At 40.4% G+C, this 21,806-nt stretch overlaps 1 long non-coding RNA gene across 1 annotated transcript; it reads right to left on the bottom strand.

The window, feature by feature from the left end:
• Positions 1 to 8,002: 8,002 nt before the first annotated feature.
• LOC130167324 (uncharacterized) lies at positions 8,003 to 11,895 on the bottom strand. The gene is made up of 2 exons (XR_008827270.1): positions 11,713 to 11,895; positions 8,003 to 11,617 (listed from the first exon to the last, which is right to left on the bottom strand). It is a non-coding gene; the product is annotated as an uncharacterized LOC130167324 (long non-coding RNA).
• Between the last annotated feature and the right edge of the window lie 9,911 nt (positions 11,896 to 21,806).

Below are 21,806 nucleotides of genomic sequence, written 5' to 3'. Positions count from 1 at the left end.
TACCTTATTTGCATCCTGTGAGGCATTCAAGTCACACACTGTTCACAGTGGAAAGGCTTTGTTGGGTATGGCAGCATGTGAGTGAGTGAGCTTGGCAGAGTGCGAGTACCCAGTGTACTTTTGTAACTAGTGTGTGCAATTGTTTCCAGATGTTGTAGGAATGTGACTGCACTCTACCTCATCCTCCTTGGCACCCCATCTCTTCCCTTCTCCCCTGCACCCTTCCCATTCTGAATGTGTTTGCCATCCCACTTCCTCTGCCATCAGCGCCGAGTTTCCTGTTCTGAGGACACAGCTCGCCACAGAGAATCTGTGACATGTGGTATTATTGGCATTATAACTCTACAGAGGCCACAGCCTCCAGCTTGCCCTTAGCACAACAGGTGCTCAGGTCACGTATTGCTGACAGTGATATCAATATACCCTGACTGCATGATCAGCTGGTTGCTGGTGCCCATCCCCTGTTTGCGTAGCCTACATCTGTAAGCGGTGATATGACCTAAAAGCTGTCGGCTAATGCACCCTCAAAAACCACACATCATCAAATATCCAGAGGAGTTGATTGAAAGAACACATTTTCAGTAAATATGAAGCATTTGCCTGAGTTAATGTTTAAGCCTGGCTTTGTCTGGTACCTGCGAGCAGGAAAGTCATGTCAGCATCCATGATGCATTTAGTTGTTTATTTCTCTAACCAGGGAAAGGCTGAGTCACAGCAGCCTCTCGTTGTCCCTTCCTCTCTTTCATTGTCACTGACCCTGTCTGTTCAACACCTTCCTGCACGTCAGGCATGTTTACATTCACCCTCACGTTAAGCATTAACCCAAGCTTTTTATCATAGATGAGCTTTCATTTGTTTCTCATACTGTATGTTTCTCATTGTTACTGGATTTTTCTGTCCAAGAGGAAAATCAAACATGCCTACAAAAGACACAGATGTTTTGAAATATATTTCGTAACTCATGGCACTACAATAAAAACAAACAGAAGAGGAGATTTGTTTCGCAAGTTTTGTTTTTTTTTTTCTTTTCTTTTTTTCTTCTTTTTTTTTTCTCATCAGTGTCGCTTTGAGGCAGATTATGTCTTCACACAGCCACATGTGACTGGGGCTGAGCTAGGGAAGGAGTGGCAGTAGAGGACATGTATATAAGATCCAAACTGAGTGAATATAAGTCTGTATTTCATTATCTGCCCTCTCTGTGTATTTCTCTGTTTTTCTCTCTTTCGTCTTTCTGCCATTCAACCTGGATTATATTAGAAATGAACAGACGTGGCAACAAAAGATGACTGATTTGGTTTAACATGACTGTATTTGCATCTGTCGAGACACTCTGGTGGGTGAGAAACTGTGAGATGACGTCTCACAAACTAGAAACTAGAGAAGAATTGATGCTTTGGCTGCAGTGGAATGCTGCTTGAAAGATTTCTTTGAGTGTGCAATGGCAATAATAATGGATGTCTGATGTGAAAGTGCATGTACGATTACAATTTTTGATGAAGGGGCCAGGGAAGGACAGCTGCATGTTGTCAGTTTAAAATCTGTTTCTGCATGAAATGGATATTGATCACTGATCCAATGATCCGTGCAGGTTTATGGAAAACCTATTTTAGCTGTGTCGCATGGTACAGCATGTCTAATACTGGAAGTAGTGTGTTCTTGAGTAAACTGGGCTTGGGCAGGTAAGTTAGACCAGTCTTTGTATCACTGATCTACAGTATTGTGTCCTGCTGCCACATCTGATGAGACCGAGTAAACAAAACAACTGTAAAAAAAAAAAGAAAAAAGAAAAAAAAAAGACACTAAACAGCACTAATATTGAAAAAATTATAAGACTGGAGAGAGACCGGCTAACTTTGACATTGACAGCCTGTTAAGTCTTATTCCAAGTGTTTCTTTGATGTAGTTTGGTTAAGCAAAACGCCCATAATAGTGGAAATTAGAAGCTAGATATTTAACAACCCCTTAATCTGCATCCCTGTGGAAATTTGAACAATAAATGATTATGTCCAGAGGCTGCCGACTCTGTGTGTGTGTGTGTGTGTGTGTGTGTGTGTGTGTGTGTGTGTGTGTGTGTGTGTGTGTGTGTGTGTGTGTGTGTGTGTGTGTGTGTGTGTGTGTGTGTGTGTGTGTGTGTGTGTGTGTGTGTGTGTGTGTGTGTGTGTGTGTGTGTGGGAGAGAAGAAGCCTGGGCGGCCAAACAGCAATGTGAAAGAAGGTTGCTAGAAGGTTGAATAAGAGTCTTTAGTGGAAAAAAAAAAAGTTGTTTAAAGAGATGACTAATTCTGCGTGGGAGGTCAGCCTGTCCCTGATCATCCGGCCAAGAGCCACCCCAGCACAGGGCTGTCACAAAGTCACCTTATTCCTCAACCCACTCTGTCCTACCGTGGATTGTCAGTCTTTTCCTCTCATTCTATGATCTGTCTTTTCTAATTAATTAATGTAGTTCTTTCTTACTCAGTCCAGAGGGATGTGGCTGAATGGAAAACAGCTCAACTCAAAGGGTTACTTATTTTCATTTGTTGCTTTACTTGAAGGCTATTTTGTCTCTTAATGGTTGTGTGTTCATGTTGTGAGGATCATTGAAATCCATTAAAACTTGAGACAAGTTTTCAGAAACCTGGTGGTCTGAAAGTATACATACATAATGTTTTCTTCTAAATCCTTGAGATTCTTATTTTTGGTTAACACTTTAAAATAACAAATGCCTTCGGTAATCAGTTGGTACATGAAAAATTAAAAGTGCCATCTGTATTATCAGCCGAACTCCATTCAATCCACTGCCAAATACTCACTGAAAAACCCCCTGTGCTCTATTCCTTTTTTTCCTTTTCTTATCGAGAACCCAATGAACTTCAATTCCTAAATAGTGTGAAGGAGGATCTAGTGGCTCCTGACACTGCTTGAGAACAGACTATATCACTCAAACGTACAAGAATCTAATGATTAGTTCTTCAATATCTGTGAATATATATACCGACCCTTTCTCAATGACTATTTAATAGCATTGATTTTAGTTCCAATGAAGAGCAGCAGCCACGGATTCATTGTGTTGATCTGCTGCGGTAAATGTAATGGCTGGTGCTGGTATTGGTGTATTGTGCTGTTCTGTCTCAATTCAGTTATTTTTGGTGTTTTTTTTTATTACAGTGGCGTACCTGTTGTATATTTAAACATGCATTAGTTTTACCCAAACACTCATAGCTCTCTTTCTTTGAGCAACTTTCTTGCTAATCCAGAGTTGTTTACACGCTATTCCAGTCCGCTAGTTACTGAATTCCAACAGTGTAGTGTGCCCCCTGTGTCACGCTAGAGGAAATTAGGCCAAACCAGTTTGAAAATACACTGGTGGTTCCTCCCCTTCCGCTGCATAGCCAAGATGGCGACCGTTGAGGGTGAGACGTGTCCATCGTTTTGACTATTTTGAGTAAACCGAGTATTTGTAGTACATTATATTTTGCCATACTTGTCAATGTGAACACACTTAAAACTGCAAGTGAATGGAAATATGTGAATATAGACACAGCATCTTTCTCCAACTCACTCTCCTGCTCTCTCTTGCTCGAGGTGCCTTGTGTTTGGTTACTATTCTGCCTCCTTTAGTGATAACAGTATGTTTTATAATTATAGATTTTTTGTTGACATGAAGACGAGGCTCAGTGAATTGGAAGCACAGCTCTGCACCATGGAAACCACAGCGTTAGCTCCTATAGTTAGCCAGCCTCCAGCAACTGGTGCAGGCCAATCCAGTGTAGCTCCTACTCTCCCCTCAGCAGTTCTTGAGCAGCCAGGAAGCCAGGGCAGCTGGGTGACTGTCCGTAACAATGAGAGGCATAGCCCTAAGCAAAAGCCTATGGTTCACCACTTACCTGTTCACGTTTCTAACAGGTTCTCCCCACTTAGCAACACACCCACTGAGAAACCAACTCTGGTTATTGGCATCTCTATTTTGAGAAACTTGACACAGGTGACCATCATATCCTGAGGACAGAGCAGGTGATGATGAATCCTATTTAAAACTGCTGGCTAGGGATAAACGTAAATACAGTAAGACTGTTGTCACATCAGCGGTAATGACACCCAACTATGCCAATCAGAGCTCACTAAGATTAATGTGGAGTCAGGGGTGTACATATGCAAAGACAATGTCAGACTCTGTAGTTTTCCTCTGGGCCCCTGGATGTGTCTGACAAGTGATGACCTGTACAGCCGCATGTCATCATTCAACTGCTGGCTGGTGTCCAGCAAACGATGTGGGCTTTGTAGATAATTGGCGGACATTCTGGGGTAGACCTGGTCTGATTAGGAGAGACAGCATACATCCCACGCTGGATTGAGCAGCTCTCATGTCTTGAAGTCGGGCCGAGTTTATTAGAAAGCCAAATCCATGACAACCCAGAGTTGAGACCGAGAGGCAGAGTCTTACACACTTCTGTGCGCTTCTCTTAAAGCAGTCACCTGCAATAAACCCCATAGAAACTGTGTTTGCCCCACAACCTAAATGTATTAAATCAATAGTAAACCTAATGAAAACTACTGTAACAAAACCAAAAAATAGGACAATTAAATGTGGGATATAAAATATTACACAACTCTCATCTAAATCTCACCACTCCAGCATTTTAATCAACCCTAAAGCTTAACTTTATCGTAACTCATTTGAAAGCCTTACCCTTAGTCATTCACATCCAAGCTGGTAAACACAAAACCAGTTCTACGAGTTACTGTAGCTATATCATCCACCTGCTCCTTACTCAGAATTTTTATTTGAATTGCTACTACTTGAAAACTTTTTTAGTTAGTGAGTTAGATCCGACAAAACTAATATTATTGTACTTGATCCTAAACACCTCGGAACTACACTGTCTGATAATATAGTTATTTTGGATGGTGTGACACTGGGCTCCATTGCTACAGTAAGAAAACTTGGAGTCATTTTTGACCAGGACATGACCTTTACTTCACACATAAAACAAATCTCTACAACAGCTTTCTTCCACCTGCGCAATATTTCAAAAAATCAGAAACGTCCTATCTCAAAATGATGCTGAAAAACTAGTCCATGCATTTGTCACCTCTTGACTGGACTATCAGGATGTCCCATAACATTATGAAAAGCCTTCAGCTGATTCAAAATGCTGCAGCAGCAGTACCACCAGAGTGCTGGCACCGTCATATCTTAAAGAGCTCATTATTATCCTGACAGAGCACTCTGCTCTCAAAATGCAGGCGTACTTGTGGTGCCTAGAGTTTCCAAGAGTAGAATGGGAGGCAGAGCCTTCAGCTGTCAGTCTCCTCTCCTGTGGCAACAGCTACCGGTTTGGGTTCAGGAGGCAGACGCCCTCTCTACATTTAAGATTAGGCTTAAACCTCTCTTCTTTGATAAAGCTTAAAGTTAGAGCTGGCTCAGGTAAGCCCTGAAGCATCCCTTAGTTGTGCTGCTATAGGCCAGGACTGCTGGTGGTACTCGCATGATGAACAGAGCTCTTCTCTTCTCTTCTTTTCTTTTCTTTTCTTTTCTTTTCTCTTCTATTCTCTCTTTCTCCCTCTCTCTCTCTCTCTCTCTCTCCACATGCATTTATATACTACTTCATGTCATTAACTTTGTATTTTCTCCCTCCCATAGTTTGCACGTCTCCTCTCTGTCTCTTTCTCTGTCCTGAATCTACAGATATCTCTTACTCTGGAGCTGCAGGATCTCATTATTATAATCATTATCATTAGTATTACTATTATTATTTCTTCTCCCTCCCAATTTCTCTCCTCTCAACCCAACCTTTTGAGGGCAAAAGGGTTGCCTGGGGACCTGATCCAATGTCGCAAAGCGCTTGTTTATTGTGGTAACTGTTGTGTTTCTCTCTGTAATATTGTGAGGTCATGATCTTACCCTGTAAGGTATAATATATAATACAAATAATAATACATACAATACATAATAATACAAATAAAATTGAATTGAATTGTTAAAAGCTTGAATTACTTTTTAGCTGTTGGTTATCAAGTTGGTAAAAGGGGAGAGGAAGTATGAGTCACTTGGACTTGTCAGTTTAACACTCTACTATATAGTGTGGCTGTGTTAGCAAATAATACAACACATGGATGTGAATGTTAATGTGAATGTTCTTTGAACTGATTAATTAATTTTCTAGTTTGGGGCTTCAGCTGTCTGTCTTGTGTCATTCATGAGCTTGTGATGCTTTCCAAGTGAAAACTATTATTGCTCTAACAATGAGTAGTTACTGGTTTTGTGACAAACCATCTGATTTAGAATTAACCAGTGATCAGCATGCAGATTCATATATAATAAGGGACTAATATATACTGCTTGTACTGGTTATTTTATATAGTATTTAGAAGTGGGCTGTCAAGAAACTTCTGTAGCACTTTATCGTATTTATTCTTATATTATTTATTATTTTATGTATTTATTCTTATTTGTTCCTTACTTTATAACCTTGATAACTACTTAAAATGTTGTATACTTTATTCTTAAAGGTCAACAACAAGTTGTTGTTCACCAACACTTGACATCTAAATATATAATAAAGCATTTACTCATTTATCCTGAAATAAACGTTAGACTATACTGAAGCTTTACATTTAGTAATATTTCAAAATGTATGTATAAGCAAAGCTTTTCTTGACTTATAAATAAAACAGCTAATGTCAAACTTATTGATGTAAAGTCTAATTGGGAAATAAAAGATACTAATGAATATTTATTAAGTTATTAATAGTTTATTATGAAGTCATCATGAGCACATTGTTTACTATGGACACATTAACATTCCTTTTAAGTGTTACTAAAGATTTTGTTACGATGTTGTAACAGGTTTACCAGACAATAAGGACACGTGTTGACACAACACTAAACTTTCCCAGTGTGAAAGTCGTTTTTTTTCTCTCTCTCTGTTCTCAGGTGGATGAGAGGAAAGAAACCTCACAATTTTAGTACCCAATGATTTTTCTCTCTCATATTCTGATGAACCTGATTACCCACCAACAACTAAAGAAACACTGTTACATTTTATCGCTAGCATTACAGCGAAAGGTCAGTTCGTTTAAAATGTGTAGCATAGTTGTGCGTTTATGATGCATATAACTCCTCTGAGGGCAGCAGGTTCATACTGTGACATACTTTACTTTGTAAAGAATAAATCTTATTTTTTTCAAAATACGGTAAAAGACGGTGCTGATTCTTGAGTTAAAAAAAAGCACAAAAAAGATGAACTAGGGGATGGGGACAGATATATTGTGGCTCAAGGCCACAGCCATTTACTTTATATGTGATATGAATTCTTCAGCCTAAGACCTCCTTATCTTTACAGAATATTTCTTGCTACATGAAATTTAAAGGTTAAGAATATTTATTTCTATTAAACTACTTTGTAATAAGTGGAACATTTTCCATTTCTTTCAACTTGAGAATAATTCATCATAAAGGATGTATTTACTGAGTCACATTATTAGATGATTCACTCAATCATTAATTTTCTTCTCAAGGTTTTTTCTTTTTTTTTTCTTTGCTGCACGTGAAATCCTTACAATGTATAGTATCTTTATACCTTTAATTAGCATTTACTTCTTCTAATCTTGTGTTTCAAAAAACTGCTGAAAAGTAAGATACAAATAATGGAACTTTTTATGACCAGGTCAGTCACAGATATTAAAATCAGGTTAATTATAACCAACAGTGGTGCCAATTTTATGATCTGGGTCTTGGTATCTGAACAGTAAAGAGTTCATATGCTGCTAGAAAGGAGTTCAGAATGTATAGTCTTACAGTGCAGAGACCAAGACTACTCACCCTCAGAGGGCTGGCAACACACCTTCAGGATGAGGTTTTGATGTGCCTGATAAGCAATGTATTTCATTCTTAAACCAGTACAACCAAGTGTCCTTGAGCAAGACACTGAATCCCTGCCAAGTCCAAAGTTACTGCTGGGTGGCTGTCCCTGAGCTTTCACTTCAGTGTTAAAAAGCAATTGACTGACAAAGATACAAAGTTTGATGTGTTAATAATTAATTAATTTATTGATAGGAAATTCTACATTACATGGATATGATTCAAATATGCATGTACCATAACACAGACATGGAAATGAGTTCAGGAAGGATCAAACCCCTACAGCTTTTGTAAGAAAATAAAACGGAATAACCTGTAGAGCTACAGCCAACACACTGCTATAACCAGTGATAAGGAGTAACACTTTCAGGATGTTCTCTGAGCTCTTCTCCTGGCACAAGTGTATCAGTTTCCATCAGGAGTGGACAGGTAGCCTCCGCCTGACACTGCTGCTCTGATAAACCTTCTACACCCAAGACTTTCATTTATTTGTGGAGGAGTCTTCCCTCCTCCAGAATGTGGATATACTAGAATATTCCTTCTCAAATGTGCAGCAGATATGTGAGGTTTTTTTTCCCTGACATGTAAGGAGTTCTGCTTCTGTGGGCTTAATTATGGTCAGGTTCACAGAGTTCAGTTACATACAGTATATATATGCAGCCAGGCTCTTTTGTTTGTATTAGTTTGACTTATTTTGCATTGTACATCATGTATTTTTAACCACCATGATTTGAGTCAATCTTTTTGTTTTCTTATCTTCTTATTTTTTAAATCATCAAATGAATTACATGAATGACTCACTTCATATCAAGTGCTGTAAAATATGTTCTAGAAAAATTATATTTTTTGTCACTTTTCCTCTCTTGCTGACTCTTACATGTAGCGTGTCTTTTTTTAACAGCTTGCTCTTTTGCACCACTCTGGTTCAGATGTGTGTTTTGCCCCCTAGCGACCATGGCTGTAGACTGTTACCAGTGGTGCTGTTGCTACAGTAACAATCTAATGCCACGGTCACCATGGAGACAGCCGGCGAAATATGATTGGCTGTGGTAACCACTGACGTCCTCGGTGGTTTGATGATGTTGGTGATGCAGCCTTCAGTAGTGCTGAGCTCCGAAAGGAAACTTCACACAGTGCAGCAGCATCTTCCCACTCATCTTAACTCTTACAGTCACAAAGGTGAATTTGATCACACAGAGCAGAGGTTTGCCAGACGTCAGTAGCCATGACTGTAGACTGTTACTGTACTTTGGAGCAGTTTTAGCAGTAAGCAGTCTAGAGCCAAGGTATTGATGCACTGACTGGTAGAACAGAGCTGTAGCATAGAATATTACATCAGACTGCAGAGAGTAAGAAAGCATACAAGCTGGTAACAACATGCAGAGGGAAATGTGAGGGATTCAGAGAGAAACATTGTGATGCTGCCCTTTGTTTAACAATTAAATGTCATCTATAATTGCATTACATAAACAAATCAAGGCGTGAAGTGCAAAGAAAAAAAAGCTCTTTAGTTCTCTTTACAGTTACCTGCCATATCTCTGTGGCACACTACTCAGCCATTAGCAAAAGCAGATCATATACTATGACACAGTGCTCACAGTAGCACACATCACAGCCTTTCCCACCAGAGGCCTTAGGCTATGGGTGGCCAGACAGGCAGTTACATAGCCCACTTGTTGTGTTTGTAGTATTGATTTCCATGCTGATTATCTATGAGTCAGCCACAGGATATGGACAGACAGGAGAACAGGGTGGTTTGGTGGCTTATGCAAGCTCAACTGAGTAACTCTAGGACTGACGTCAGCAGTCAGGAAATTTGAGTACTCACAAGCACTAATCGCATGTTTATATACTGTTTGTTTCGAGCTATGTCAAGTGGTTTATGGTGGTGATTTTGTGTCTTTTCATGTGACCAATGTGTCTTCTGAAGGAATCTATAAAGGTGAGGAGCGCTGTGAGTCGACAAGTACAAAAGTTTTCACCCAAGTGGCGTCAGAGGTTACGACTGACTTGGCCTTTTACCTGTGTCATATTTTTGCCTGTCTGTCTCTGGTGGTGTCACTGTAACTTACTTATATTAGTGCTAACATTAGTAACAGTAATCTGAGTATAGCTCTACCCCATATGGAAAAAATACATGTAAAAAAAAAAAAAAAAACAACTGTGTGATTGGACCAATTTCTCCTGTGACAGACCGAGTATCTGGACTATGTCACTGTCCATGGTCCTGAAGATCATCCACTGGCCGACAAACACTGCTGGCCGAGTTTCTGCTGCTGCCTGAGCCGTAAATAGCTCTAGAGATGCGCCTCTCTATTTCTAATAGACATACACACGTTAGCTAGAGGTCAGAGAGTTTAGAATATTGCTACTTTTACTATGGACCTGATCACAAACTTACACAGAGGACAGACAGAAGGATCTCTAAGGTTATCTCCCAATAACAATTTAAAATACCTATTACATTTAGCTACCATATGAGGACATTTCGAATGGTTCTCTATTTGTATGATAACAAATCAGATGAAGCCTAGTTTGTGTGTACATGTGTATCAGAAATCGCAGCTTCTTTGTGTAACACAGTGTTGTTTAAATTCAGCAGGTCAGCCCACCGACCACGTTCAGCACCGCGGACAGCACCAAGCAGCTTCGAGGAGCCGCTGGTTGTTTCAGTTGTTGTTCATTTCTTTAAGGCTCGTGTTGTTTCCAGTGCTCTGTCAAGTTCGTTTAAAGCCGGTGTGAATATATGCCCCGCACATCCGGACATAAAGGCTAAAAACAGCGGGAGACGTTGTTGAACTGTGCTCATTGTAATTCTGGTCATGGGCCCCTCCAGGAGTTACCTTGGGGAGTTTTCATCAGGTCCCCAGGCCTTCCCACCCCCTCACCTCCCCTCATCTCCCCACCTAGTATAGAGACACATCGCAATGCAGGCTGTGGACGTATATAGGCGACTGGCACTGTGTCTTTAAAGCCCAGAGATGGGTGATTGGAAGTCGTCTGCATGTGCGCAGGAATGACGCAAAATTGACTTCATCTCAAGAACACGTCACGATGTCATTTCAACATGAAAAAAAAGGAAAAAGCTGGCGAACTAGGGAGAGGATCTCTGCCTGGATAATAGTTCACTTTATTTAAATAAGTCCTTCCATCGGGGCTACATGCAGCGTTTCACTGATGGATTTCTTGAGGGTTGGTGTGTCTTATAATTTGGTCCAGCCTAACCCCCAACAAGCAACACATGAGTACATGTTGTCCCATACCACCCTGACTACAGACACCAGTATTGGCTGTGTTAGGCACGAACACTTCCAAGAGGCAGCCCGTTTGGACACCGTCCCACATAGACTGACCGACACCCTTGGAAATATAACGTCGTGATTCCCTTACTATCTGCGGGGATGCAGCCTGGTTAACATGCAGTCAGCGTAGCCTACACCCTACAAGACATTCTCTCCTTTTTTCACAGTTGTCACTGCCCATGTGCGCCAAAGTGACTCACACTGCAGTAACTTCCAGCTTCTGTAATCTACCGTAGATTCACGAAATGACACGCAGAGGGAAATTCGGTGACAGGAAAAGAGTGAGCTTACCCTGATTTAACAATCCCGTCCCTGTTGTAATTTCTTTGCCACGCGTGAAGGAGTAAGGCAGCTTTTTGTAAGCATTCAAAATTTCATACAGGACAAAAATAATGGCACAATGAAAAGAGAAACTTACCTCTTTGGTCTTCACCGGTCCAGCTGAGGTGTCTTCAGTTTACGACTTGATCAAACTATAAAGAAAGCACAGTTTTACCATTTCCCACCTCTATATTACAACTTGATGGCGGCAATTTTGTTCATACATCATAGTCACATCCTATCTAACCTCGTCGCCAGCACTGGTGCGTAATTTTCGACAAAAGTAGCTCGAATTTTTTATTTTTTATTTTTTTGATTGATTTTTCAATCTCGCATCTCCCTCTCGCACCTCGGCACCTCATGAAATTCAGCAGGCTGTCCCGATGATCTGCTCTTATAGACATCCCGTAGTACTAGCAATGGAGATGGGAGGGGACACTCATTCATTCAGAAGCATCACCTACATAGACGATGTACGTGGACTCTTACGTCATCGAAGAAATTTAGTCAACAGGAGGACGCTAAGGGTTCCGTGAGGGGAGGAAGGAAGACGGGGAGGGGGCGTGGGGGGTAGAGGTGACGGGGGACAATGTTTGGCTTTTTATTGGGTACAGTAATGCTACCCTCTGGTCCTGCTTGTATTTGTCAAGCGGGTCTTAGTCCATTGAATTAACGTCCTCCAGGAAATTGCTTTATAGGTGATGGTCTACAAGTCTGTGTGCCAAAGTGAGGGGTGAGCAAGAACTCTCACAAGAGGAAGCAGAGAAATTTAATTGAGAAATTAGTCATCTGCACCTTACTCTTCTTATTTTGTGTTTGTCTACTTGACTTATAGTGTGAGACCACATTGAAAATCTCTAATTATTTTCACACCTCAAACCTGAAAATAATCAGAGAGTTTGCGGATTCAGAAACATTTAAAAACACAAGAAGTTACGTCACGTAAAATGAAGATGAAATATTTAAGGTTCTCCACAATTTGTAGGTCAGCAGTCAAATTTGAGCAAATTTGACACCTTTGTACAAAAGGTCAGTTTTATCCCTTCTGTTGAAGCATGACACACAGGTGGATTTTATTGACTCATAAGATGCTCATTCAAGTGACTCAACTCACAGCCATGTGTTATAAATAAGGCTGTAGCGCAATTTTCCTGCATAATAATTGCTTACTAAGTAGCATTGTGATAATGGCAGAAGTCAAATTGTTATTCTAAGCATAGAAGGACTTTCTCAGCATCGAATCATGGCTAGACTTAAGGTATATAAAGTGGCAGTGCATGGAACTCTTGCACATGCAGAAACTGGATCAGTTGTATCCAAAGCACGATCAGGCAGACCAAAAATGACAAGACCATCAGAGGATCAATACATCAAGCTTAGTTCTCTGAGAGGTAGAAAAGCAACTTTATCACACATACAGAATTTGAAGAACGCAAGACCCCATTCACTGAAAACGCTGTCTTGTATTGGACTCAGAGGACCAGTAGCAGTTTCTCAACCACTTTTCAGTTGAAGAAACGAGGCCAAATGCTTGGGATGGGCTAAGGAATACCAGCATTTCATGGTGGTTATCAAGAAGAAAGTCCAATTTACTGATGCATCCAAGATTGAGATTTATGGCAGTAACAGAAGAGTGTATGTAAGTAGATGAACAGGAGAGAGACAATGATACCCAGTGTATCAAACCGTAGTGGGAATATTTAAGTCTGGGGGTGTTTTGCCTACCCTGAGTTGGATACCTGCACTGTCATGTCTACACCCTGACCAAGGGGATGTACCAATCCATTCTTCAGAGACATGCTACACCCTTTGGTTTGCATCATTGTCAAGAAGGATTAATACTGCAGTATGATAATGACCCCAAACACACCTCAAAGCTTTGCAAGAACAACTTGAAGACAAAAGAAGACCATGGAGTCCTGGCTGTCATGGACTTTCCTCCACAGTCACTTGAACATTTATGTACTTGAAGACTGAAAGCCAAACATGCTGTTACATCACAAGAAGCTCTTTGGAAGATTGTCAGATCATGCTGGGATAATGTGGGTTTTCAGGTTTTGCACAAACTTGTGGAGTCCATGCCAGCTCGAGCGCATGCTTTTATTAAAGCAAAAGGGGGAACATACGAAATACTACTACTAATAATAATAATAAGATATTCTGAAAATCATATACATTTTGTCAAAGATTCAACAATTCAGTGAAGTTGTTCAACTAATATTATCATTTGTAATGAAAAGAAATGAGTATTTCATTCAAAACAAATTCAAAATAGAAATATCTTGATGAGTGGTCTCAGACTTTTGGACCCTACAACATATGTATAATTGTTTGTGCCAGGGAGATTATGAGTAACTCACTTCCTTTTTCAAACCTGTTATATAACAAATGCCTTCCTCTCCTCATCAGAGAATAATTACAAGGATCAAACAGATCTTTGTCATTCCTGAATCATTTCTGGGAGGCACCATGGACCTGTGTGACTCCACTGTATGTGCTCTATCTTGCCTTTAATGGGGTTGTTGGGCAATTTAGTGTTGTAGTTTAATAAAGTTGGGAAGTTTGTGGAAATAGATTTTTTTTAAATGGTCAAAATCAAAGCAGCAAAGGTGGGGTTGACCGGACTTAACTCTAACCCTAGCCCGTACTATGAGTCACAGCCCAACTTGATAGCTCTTTTCATTAGACCTTTTTTCAAGACTCATACACCCTGTTTGTAAAACAAGCTCTCTTGGGCCCAAAACTTCCTGAGAATTTGGAAAGCTCCTCCACAGCCACAGCGGATATTATAAAACTGTTCATCCAGGCTGAGTAATAGGCTACATCACATGATGAGTAAACTGCTCTTCTTGTGTAAAATCTGTGCAGTGCCCCTCTAAAATTCTGACGTATGTGAGAAGTAGTGGAGAACAAATACTAAATCATCTGTGTATTCAGTTTGCCTTCAGGCAGACAGTTTCTCAATTCATCATCAATCCAAAACTTTTTCTTGTGGTCTCCAGAGACATTTTGCTGATACAATGGAGCCCAAGAAGAAAGAGAAAATGAATAAGTGAAGCCTAAGTGGAGATTTTTGGTCAACTTCTGTTTCCTAGGTCAGGATTAAACTCACAAGCCTAACTGTTAACCTGACAGGGATGCACAAACTAATGGAAACTTTGAACAAGTGCAGTTCCATGACAACACATCAAACCTTGATGAAGGCTGCGTAATCTGGTTGAAAGCTCCAGAACAAGTTGAGGTAGTGGGTCTTGAGTGGCGCTTGATTGGTGAGCAGCTGCTTTTAAGGTCAAGAATGAACTGTTAAAGGAGCTATTTGTAAGTTTTGCTATTTTCTACATTGCCAACGTTAGCATTAACAGCTGTTCACTTACCAGTCTAGGACAAATTTTGGGAGTTCAACATCAAAAGGTCATTCCTTTTGTTCACTTCTATTTCCATCACTTAATTTCCTCTACTGAAGTTAGCAAACTAACCAGCTAGCCTTGGCCTGGTTGGCTCATCATGTGACATTCCAATACCAAGTCACTGCGTCCAGTCGGCCCAGAATAAGTAGCGATGCTCAGGGAGCGTGTTATAACATCTTGTAAATGCAACAATGGCTGAAACTCTCTCCAAGACTGGTAAGATAACATCTATTAATGCTTACGTTGGCTATGTAGCAATACCAAAATTTACAAATGGCTCCTTTAAGCTCAACTCTGAAGCCAGCATGGCATAATAGAGATTTCCATGACTGAGCAACTGAGCAAACAGCTGATGAAGGCTTGGTGATATGGGTAAAAGCTCCAGAACAAGTGGTCTGTGAGTGGCGCTCAGTATACCTTTCTCCAAGCAGACATTTTGGCTTGTCATAGCAGGAAAAGCACAGGTGTAATTAATACAATGACTTGGTTCCATCTAGGTGTACCAGTAAGCCATGTCAATGGCTTGTTAATACCTTATTAATGTTATCAGTTACACCTGTGTGTAAGGAGCCATACCGCCCGCTTTGGGAAAGGTCTGTGGTTTCTACATAGCCTTCATTTTCTGTCTCTTTTTTGGATATTGAAGAAATTCTTTGTTTGGGGAAACTCATGATTAAGTCAGAACCTAGAACGCACCAGAAGCGTTGAGTTCAATAGTTTATGCAGTAATGGGACAATATGACCTGCATAAGAGATTTTTATGATTTCAGCTTCAGTTTCAAACACAGCTGCAGGGTCTCAAGGTTGCAAGAAGCAGGCAATTTTGGATAATGATTCAGCAAATAGAAGCACAAGAACCAAATCTTTGAGGGAACCCTCCAGGTCTCATTGCTGCCTCTCTCACTCTCTCTGTCTTTGTGTTTCACTCTGACCATGATCTTCCCTCTCTGACTCAACTGGTCATTGTCACCACCTCAAACAAAATACGTCCTCCACTTATGACACATTTTTCACCTAATGCCAGATTTCATATTTTTTCTGATATGGTAATGCTTCAAAGAGAATGTCCATACAGAAAATGTATTTCATGTGATTTAACTCTTTACTTGGTAGCCCCTGTGATTGAATTATTTTAAGGGCTCAGCCACTGTTTTAAATAATTCTTATGTTTCAAATCTTTAAATCAACATCGGCACAATCTGTTACATTATCATCATCATATAATGCCTATCTAAGACAGACATTGAAACATAAACCCGAACTTCCTGAAACTTGTTTTATTGTAGATGTGTGTAGGAGGTGTACAGGACTTAATGGCAGCTACACGGTAAGCATCCGTTTTCTTTTTTCTGCCTCTTTCACATACATCTCTCCTCTCATAGGTGGTATTCGGTGATTGGCTGCTGATGGCTGATTTTCCATGTGTGAGTGTACAAGCGAGGAAACTGCAGTTAACAGAGCGGGGAGGGAGCGACAGTGATGATTCACTTGTTTAACGTAAGCAGGAGAGTGACAAGGAGGAGGTAAATATCTACATCTGATGGGCTGATGAGCAAACAAGCAAAGAGAGACACGACACGTGACAAGCAGTTGTGAGGGTGACAGACGGACAAGCGCTGGCTGTAGGCCTGCTGTGTGACTGACAGGAAGTCTTTGTGTTCATCATATGGCGCTCTTAAACCTGAAGATAATCATGTTAACAGTGTTTCCGGGACAGCTGTCTCTTTGTGGTTTTGAAATAAGAAAATAGGAATGCCACACATATAACAGAAACCCCATTACAGCAAACAAAACTTTGTCTCCAAAATGTGTAATAGAGATGAATCAATGCCTCACTGACACATTTTCAAATTGAACATTATCAGGTCCGTGAATGTTTTTGTGGTTTTTGTTTCACTATCATTACACTTTATTATGTGGGGCTCCTGTTATTTTGCTGACTTATATTATATATTTACAACAAAAGGTTAAATTTAGGGACATTAGAGTGGTGCTCTTCACTGGTTCCCAAACTTTTTGTCTCCCTATACCAATTCTGATTCCTCAACTCCACCAATACCAAGCACTGATCCAATACCAGTTCTCTCTGTTTCCCAGATTCAAAATCTGTTTACCACACTGCGTAATGCTGGTTGCAAATTTTTAATATGTAAGGGAACTTGAGGGCAGGGATTCCTGGCACTAAAAACCAGAGGTGGAAAAAGCACAGAAATATTGTACTCAAGAAAAAGTACCAATACTTTGATGAAATATTACTCAAGTAGAAGTAAAAGTACTCATCTGAAAATGTACTCAAGTAAAAGTAAAAAGTAGTTCATTTGAAATGTACTTTAAGTAAAAGTTACTTAGTTACTTTCTTTGTGTGGGGTGTGAGGGTACAATAAAGACTTCGTGCCCACTAACCTAGCTTGTCCGCGCGCACCCTCTATGTTCACGCGCCAGTGCTAATCACATCATCATTTGTCACTGTTGGCTCTGGCCATTGGTTTACTGTCTATGGTTCTGGCGCGTATTTTTCCCCTGTAGGTTGAATTGTTATTTTTACTTAGTAACGGATAGGATTTATAAAGTAACTAAGTACAATACTTGAGTCAAAACGTACTCAAGTAAAATACAAAATACAGATTTTAAATTGTACTTAAAAAATACAAAATACACAAAAAAAGTATTCAATACAGTAATGTGAGTAAATGTATTTTGTTACTTTCCACCTCTGCTAAAAACTGAGATACAGAGCCACTATGATTGAATGAATAACATTCAGAAAAACCCTGTATTTATGTTATTTATGTTGTGAATGATACCCAGTTTGCTTGTTCACATCGTTTTCAGCACTGATACTGATGCAAATGAAAAAAAGTCATGTATTTACTGTCAGAGTTCATACTTTCACTGTTTTTTTTTAATCAATATTTTAAACAACTGCTGTATTCCTGTAACATCATGGCAGGCAGTTTCTCAAAAACACACTTACTCATTTAGTGAATGTGATTAAAGAACCCAGTATGATTTAATGATATCAGTACTTTAGCTTTAGCTTTAGCTGTATAAGTCATCCCTTCTCCTACACACCTTCCTCCACATGCTCATTAAAGCCCAACTCTCTCAGAGGTCCAGAAAGTCATCCCTAGAAGAGAGACCTACAGATGTGATAAGTTATACAAACTAATGAACCAAACATTAATAAGTCATACAGAATCAAAGGTAGCGTTGGTCAGTACTCATACTCACAAAAATGCCAGAACCAGCCATCAATGTTCTCACAGGGGTATCATGAATTAAGTATGAAAAACTAATACGTCACTGGGAGTGAAGATCCCAATGCACCTCATGTTCTTATGCTCATATCCCCAACCCACCCCCTACCCCCACCAACACCACCACCCCCTGCATTTTCAGCCTAAGGCTGTATTTCACAACTCTTCTCTTCAGATTCACTCTTTTCTTACATTGTACAGGAGTATCATCTCCAGCTCTCCCACCTCAACCCCCGTGATTTACTTCGTTCTCAGAAAAAAAAGAAAAAAGAAAAATTTTCTCTCCAATGCTGCAGTTGCATGTGTCAGAGAGAGAAAGAGACAAAGAGACAGAAAGCGAGAGAAAAAGGAGGAGTGAGAGACTGTGGGGACGCCACTTTGATGTCCAGGGAATGTCTCTGTACACACTGTCTGATCCCTTGTGTCATTTTTATTCTGCAAGTGCAAGTAATCTTCCCCACTACTACCATCTTTGAATTCTCTTCCTATTCTTCACACTGCTTCTCTCTCTGTTTCCTCCTCTCTTCCCATCCGGCCGGTATCTGTTCATTTCTCTGCACGCTGGTTACATGAGCATCATTTTTGCAGATAGAAAAAGAGGGAGAGAGAGACCCCACAGGGCTCAGCATTCACCTGCAGAGTCCTGCTCATGCCCCCCCCCCCCCACACACACACACACACACACCACTAATCAGTATTCTGCTTTACCACTCTTCCTCTTCCTGCTCATTCCCCCTTTTTTTCTTCCTCTTTCCTTCCCACTCAGTCACTCTCTCTCTCTCTTTCTCTCACACTCTCTCTCTCTCTCTCTTTCTCTCTCTCTCTCTCTGTTTTTCCTCCTCTCTGTCCCTTAGCCTACCACAGCTGCATAGTTTTACATGCACTGAGGCTCAACATTGACAATGATTCAGCCTGGTTTCCAATCTGCAGCTTGTTAGAACTGAAGGCCTGGAGCCGTGTCAACAGTGCTGCTACAGTACATTGTCAAAATAGGGAATTACCCCATACTCAGTGCAACAATAAAGCAAATCATTGTGGGTATTCTCCCCACTATCTGCTGCTTCACATCATGGTATATGTACTGCGATGCACATGTATCTGGTTCTCATGCATATTTATTTGGGGGCTCATTTGGATACAGCATCCCTTTCCCATACATTGACATTAAACCCATATCTTCATTCTAACATCACCACTCCTCATGAATCTTTCATCACACTCCCCTCTCCTCCTCGTCGGCTCTCCCTCACCCACCCGCTCCCCTCACCCACCACCCCCCTCCCCGTTGGAAAGCCAGTGTTAGTGGGTGAGAATTAATTAAACAGGATTCACCCAAAGGCAGTTTGATTCCAACAGACATGACTGTTCAATCACCAGTACAGGTGTGGGCTCTGTAGAAGAGCGAGCGAGAGAGAGAGAAAAAATGTCTTTGTATGTGCCGTCCTACCAGCCGGGGCATCGTAATGTCTGATGTTCACTCGTTTTCTTTTAAGTCAGATGCAGCATGTAAAGTTGATGCTGTCCTACTTTGTGCGCATGGATACAGTGCATTCGTCACCAATCATTTTCAGGGCAGAGGTTCTCTTTGATCGAGGTATAGACCTGGAGTCTTCCACTGACTCACTGAGGATAAATCAGATAAATTTGGACAAAGTCGTCAGTCTGACTCAGCTGATCACGATTCTTCCAACGGAAGAGTTACCAGCATGGTAGCACAATTTAGAGAACAGTTGATTTTCATACTTTCATAACTGCCATTCATTAGAAACGCTCTTTTTTTTTCATTCATTCATATCTTGTCTGCAGTAGTTGTGGTATGTTGTGTAGAATTACAGCATGCCATATTGTATTTGGTTGGGAGAATGAGCCGGAAAGTGAGAACTGTATCATCAGGGAAATACAGAAGTCTTTGATGTGAACCTATTCTCTGAGAGACAAAGAAGAAGGGGGGAGAAAATAATAGAGCTAGAGGATGAGCTCTGAATGAAACTTTGAAACACTGCATGATGGAAACCAACAGACCTTATTTTTCTTATCTGCCCTTTTTTTTTTTTTTGTGAAACTTTCTCACAGTCCCCAGGCTTTTTCAGTTCCTCTGCTCCTTTGAGATGTTGCCTTGAATCTGCATTCAGAGGGGCCCCCTGCTGGTTGTGAACACATACTGCTGGATCTGGAGCTCATGTGAGTGATATTAAACTGTATTCGTCATTCTGTCTCTCAGGAATACATTAAAAATGTATCAGACGGAGCGTACAGTATAGCAGCAGGTCTTAGGCATACAGTATGCTCACTTATCCTGATGGAATCATATCTGACTGCAACTCAACACATCTGTTCTTTTTAACTATAGTTCCATTCAGTCACACGGAGCACTGAGACACCTTAGCCATTCCACCCTGGCCTGCACACCCCAGCCTTCCTGTCCCTATCCATCCTTCCCTGAGCTGTCCACACACACAGCACATGACTCATCCAGATGACTCACCCCCCCCCTTCACTCCCCCCCCCCCCCCCCCCTCCCCCACATGCACACGCTCACACATCTTTGTATTATCTCCCCTGGCTAACCTTGACAGAGAAACACAGAAAGGTACTGGTATTGTAAGACCTAGCTGGAGATCTGCGGCTTTATGCCACCTCCGTGTTTTACATAAGTGTCCTGTATCAGGCCCAAAAATATTAGCATTTTCAGAAATGTATCTGCAAACATCACCCTTTTAAAAATAGCTTATGTAGTCAAATATACTTTATGACCAAGGGCTAACATGGCACCGTGTGAATCCTTTAATTAAACCAATATTTTTACATAGCGCTTTTTTTTTTTTTTTTAACACCACTGACGCATGACTATGCTTCCATTACAGCCATTCCATTCTGAGATTTCAGCAACATGGATGATTCTGTTCTCAAAAATCTGACCTCTTTGTAAGATGATTCAGACCTTTAATAGCAGTGCACAATGCACTTTACTTTTTTTCAAGCCTGCAATCATTTTAACAGAGTGGATTTAGTGCTATTAAGTGTCATTACCAGGTGTCAATTGTTCCAAATAGTCGCTGTTTCATTCACTTTAACTGTGGTCTGTTTGGGCATCTGTATTCAATATTCAGTGTTCAACACAAAATGGAGTTGGGGTACTTTTGAACTACATGAATAATGAACTGAAACATGTTCCCCATGTAGTGATTGATTTCTTGTGATTTAAATCACCAGTAGACAAAGGATGTCTCTGTTATTTCACACATTTTACATAAGGTTTGGCTCATTCAAAATTATTCATTCAGAAATCAAGTGATTCTTCAACCAAACAACAGATGCTGAGTGATGTACTTGTGTCCCAACTTGTGGCACGCTTTTAAAACTCTTGGGATACTAAATTCATCGAACGAGGTACTTTCTTGTAATAATGTACTAGCTTTTGTGTTTTAGACTGAAATTGCACTAAACCCAAATATATATAATAATATATGTGTGACTGTTTGTTTAGGAAGAGGCACTGATGGAACCTCTTTCTCTACATGTTTAGAGATTAGGCCACCAATAGATGTCAGTATTGGTCTGACAAAATTTTAAGGACAGCTCTTGTACATTATGCATATTTTAATACATCCTAGTTAAACAAATATCCCAGTAAGCACACAGCAAACACATGAGCCTATTTAAATAAGTTATTATGC

Source organism: Seriola aureovittata, chromosome 4 (genome assembly GCF_021018895.1).
Source record: "Seriola aureovittata isolate HTS-2021-v1 ecotype China chromosome 4, ASM2101889v1, whole genome shotgun sequence".
NCBI classification, from domain to species: Eukaryota; Metazoa; Chordata; class Actinopteri; order Carangiformes; family Carangidae; genus Seriola; species Seriola aureovittata.
The sequence above is the reverse complement of the archived record's forward strand: the minus strand, read 5'-3'. Positions and strand labels throughout refer to the sequence as shown.